We start from the raw sequence: 4,732 nt of genomic DNA on the forward strand, positions 1-4,732 counted from the left end.
AGCAAGACTCTACACCTTATTACTATCCACAAAACAGAACTTTCAAAATTTCATGTTTAGCATTCAAATTCTGACAATTTCTCAGTATCAACAGAGCTTTTCTTTGTTGATCCTAATACCTTTACAAAGGTTATCATATCCCTTTTTTCCTCCCCCAACTTAGATTCCATAGTCAGGCATATGAATCAACCCTTCGCATGTTCTTTGTATGGTCTTTTCTTCCTGTCTACCCCTGGTAGAAGTCCAGCCCTGATTAGAGATGATGCCCATCCTGTTAAGTGAGTACCTGAACTCAATTGGAGGTAAAGACTCAACCATGCAGATGATTGTCTTGACAGTTAAGACTGCAAATCTCAAATGGACACTCAGCACCGCAAATCAATCCTGCTCCTAATAGAATCACTCTCCCATTATGAGAAGGAACTTTCAGCAAAGAAATACATACTTCAGAACTACTCCACCTTCCCTCCTGTTATGTTAACCAGAGAAGCAGCAAGAACCCCCAGAATGAGGCTGCACTCATATCCTACAGGGAAGATGTTTGCCTTTTTTTCTTTCTTTTCTTGCCTTTCTTTTCAGTGCCAGAGGAACTGGGAGTTAGAAAAGGAAGAGAGAGATAGGACCTGAGATCCAGAACCACTTCTCCACCCCCTTCCCCACGACAGGAGGGCCACATGCACTAACACCAACACACACTCTTGAAAGTCATGGCTTTAGCCAGCACTTCAGAGACAAGAGAAGCCCTTTGACCTAGATACGGGTCTGCCAGTTTAAAATGAACATGACTGTGTCTCAAACACAAAAATAGGACTATAATAATAGCATACGTGGCTGAAAAGTTAAATAATTTGGCAAGGATACCAGTAAGGGGCGTGGGTTCATATAGCTCAGAAAAAGAGACACATAGTAATTGGGAAAATAGCCGTTTCCTGTTGCGACTCTTCAGTTTACCAATGATGTTGGCAACTTTTCATCTCTGCTTCAGCCACTGGTTAGTCTTTCGATAGCACACTAGTTGTATTCTTCACTCTGATTACTCAGCCCCAGCACTGGAACTCTTTACATGGAACAGCAAAACTTTCTGCATCATTTTCCTTCCCTTATGTGAAAGAAAATTTTAAATGGAAATTAATCATTGCTGTGTATACTTTATATTTCCCATTACATTTTTTCTCAGTCAAGAGAATATTTTTCCTTCTACTAATGTCACCTGTTTATCCTGTCCATTAAATATTAGGTTTTTAGAATTTTAATTACTTCAAATTTTGTAGTTCATTCATTCATTAATGTACTTGGTCACAAATATTTCTTGAGTTCCATCAGCATGCTAGGCATTAAGAAACAGTAATAAATTAAGCAAACTTCATCAAGAGTCCGGAGGCTAAAATTTGCTCAGGTTTTTCAAGCTTCGTTTCATTGTTCTTATTGTTCTTAAAGTTGTGTTCATTTTTTAATATATCAATTTTTAAAGCATATTTTAAGAAAACAATTACTTTCAAAGAGCAATGTAGAAGTTTCTCTCCAATTTATAAAATAATTGCAATTTGTTTTTATGAAGTGTGTTTCTTGTCTTCCTTGGAGCTTAGCATTGAAAGCACACACCTATTCATCAAACACGCTTACTGAGGGAGATGATAGTCTTAGTTTTACTTTTGATCAGAGATAGACATACCATGGAACTAATGAAGCTTATGCTACAGGGCCCCTCACTTCCAATGTCCCCAGAGAGACCTTATCAATATATGCAGGTGGTCACATACATTTTTTTCATTTTCAAAAATTACATACTTGAACCAAAATTAGTTAAGATTGCTGCCTCTTTCATTATGACTTTGCTCCACAACACCCTTCCCTATTTGGGATTTCACTGGAGTGGACCCAAGCATCCTGGGAAGTAAAATACCCTGGGAAACCTACAATTTGAAAAAACATTATTTGGAAAGTTTCAATAAAAGAAGTAAGAAACTGCAAACTCCTGAACTGAAAGTATATGTGAGTATTAAATTTATTTAGTAAAGACCTGAGAGGAAATGTGGATAAAATTAATGGAATGCAAAAACAAAAGTAATAACAAATTGAAATAATTCTGACACTGAGGAGCTAATTGTCATGAAAAATGATTTCAGATCACCCCAAAAGCAATAACTCATGTAACGGAAGAGATAAATCTTGTATACAAATAATTAATAGGCTTTTGTGTTGTTTGATAATCCAATTAATGAAGTGGCATAAATCATATAAACATGTTGGAAAAATGTTTAAAGTTCTTGCTAATGTGACATGAAATACTGATATGGACAAGGATAGCATAAAAATTACAATATAGCACTAAAACCAGGACACCAGGGACAAATTGGCTAATAACTTTTATCAGCTCAAAGAGTGTTTAAGAGTAGGTACTGCAGAAGAAAACTCAAAGTGCCCTGAATTCCTACATCTTACCTGTGAAAGACGCTTATAGCAGTTTTCTCAAATTCGACAAAAATTCTAAGTTACATGTGAATTTACAAATAATGAGGAGCTGTTAGAAATTATAAATAATAATTTAAAATTTCCTAAACTCTTCTGGAGGAAATATTGAATTGCTACTCTATTCTTTCTATAGAAAATGTTACAAAGTTGTCAAATGAGGAAGCATTCAAGGAATATTCGGTCAAAAATTTAGGGGACAAACTATAAACATGTGTCAGGGAGTTAATTAATAAAAACACACATATACTCCTGAATTTTCTGATGTTTGTAATATTTTCTAGCTTTCAGTTTTTTTTTGTCTCATTAAACTTTGTTTTAATGGGTCTCAAAATTCTGTGACAGATTTTTGGTCAAGTTGTTTCCGTTAAAAAGTACTGATTTTAAAAACTAATAACTTAAAACTGCCACACAAAAAACCAAATGGTCCACAAAACATTCTCCTTTCCTTCTGAAGGTTTTACGATGCATTGTTATCATTAACCAGGCTTTTACTATTAAACTTAAATGGCCAATTGAGACAAACAGTTCTGAGACCGTTCCACCACTGATTAAGACTGGGGTGGCAGGTATTGGGGATACTATTCATTTAGCCTTCTGAGCCTTCTGGGCAGACTTGGTGACCTTGCCAGCTCCAGCTGCCTTCTTGTCCGCTGCCTTGATGACACCCACAGCAACCGTCTGTTTCATGTCACGAATAGCAAAACGGCCCAGAGGAGGATAGTCTGAGAAGCTCTCAACACATGTTGGCTTGCCAGGAACCATATCAACGATGGCAGCATCACCAGATTTCAAGAATTTGGGGCCATCTTCCAGCTTCTTTCCAGAAAGAAGATCAATCTTCTCCTTCAGCTCAGCAAACTTGCAAGCAATGTGAGCTGTGTGACAATCCAGCACAGGTGCATACCCAACACTGATTTGGCCTGGATGGTTCAGGATAATCACCTGAGCTGTGAAGCCAGCTGCCTCCATTGGTGGATCATTTTTGCCGTCACCAGCCACGTTGCCATGGCGAATGTCTTTGACGGACACGTTCTTGACATCGAAGCCCACGTTGTCCCCAGGAAGAGCTTCGCTCAAAGCTTCATGATGCATTTCAACAGACTTTACTTCAGTTGTAACATTGACTGGAGCAAAGGTGACCACCATGCCAGGTTTCAAAACACCAGTCTCCACTCGGCCCACAGGGACAGTTCCGATACCACCAATTTTGTAGATGTCCTGGAGGGGCAGACGCAAGGGCTTATCAGTTAGACGAGTTGGTGGCAGGATGCAATCCAGAGCTTCAAGCAGCGTAGTTCCACTGGCATTGCCATCTTTACGGGTGACTTTCCATCCCTTGAACCAAGGCATATTGGCACTTGGCTCCAGCATGTTGTCACCATTCCAACCAGAAATTGGCACAAATGCAACTGTGTCTGGGTTGTAGCAACTGTGTCTGGGTTGTAGCAACTGTGTCTGGGTTGTAGCCAATTTTCTTAATGTAGGTGCTGACTTCCTTAACGATTTCCTCATATCTCTTCCGGCTGTAGGGTGGCTCAGTGGAATCCATTTTGTTAACACCAACAATTAGTTGTTTCACACCCAGTGTGTAAGCCAGAAGGGCATGCTCACGGGTCTGCCCATTCTTGGAGATACCTGCTTCAAATTCACCAACACCAGCAGCGACAATCAGGACAGCACAGTCAGCCTGAGACATGCCTGTTATCATGATTTTGATGAAGTCTCTGTGTCCGGTGGCTTCAATGATGGTCACATAATACCTGCTGGCCTCGAATTTCCACAGGGAGATATCAATGGTGATACCACGCTCACGTTCAGCTTTCAGTTTATCCAAGACCTAGGCATACTTGAAGGAGCCCTTTCCCATCTCAGCAGGCTCCTTCTCGAATTTCTCGATGATTCTTTCGTGGATCCCACCGCACTTGTAGATCAGGTGGCCAGTCGTGGTGGACTTGCCCGAATCGACGTGTCCAACGACGACGATGTTGATATGAGTCTTTTCCTGCCCCATTTTGGCTTAGATTTTGTGGTGGTTTTCACGACCCCTGTGTTCTGGCGGCAAACTCATTGCGAGAAAGCTCTAGCTTTCAGTTTTAATGTGCTGCTATCTATATCTTTGCAATCTATTTATTACTGATTTTGAACTTAAGATTTTCTACTCTTTTTTATAGAGTCCCCTCAGCCCATGAATTAGTCTAAGCTTCAGTGCTCATGAAGCTGGATCTGTATTTGCCTTTGCCTATTTTTCAGGCTTAGCTGA

General features: G+C 39.8%; 1 pseudogene; it reads right to left on the bottom strand.

Moving 5' to 3' along the window:
* Positions 1-2,789: 2,789 nt before the first annotated feature.
* On the bottom strand, positions 2,790-4,530 carry LOC106835834 (elongation factor 1-alpha 1-like; annotated as a pseudogene).
* Positions 4,531-4,732: the final 202 nt, after the last annotated feature.

This window comes from Equus asinus, chromosome 7, assembly GCF_041296235.1.
Source record: "Equus asinus isolate D_3611 breed Donkey chromosome 7, EquAss-T2T_v2, whole genome shotgun sequence".
Taxonomy (NCBI): domain Eukaryota; kingdom Metazoa; phylum Chordata; class Mammalia; order Perissodactyla; family Equidae; genus Equus; species Equus asinus.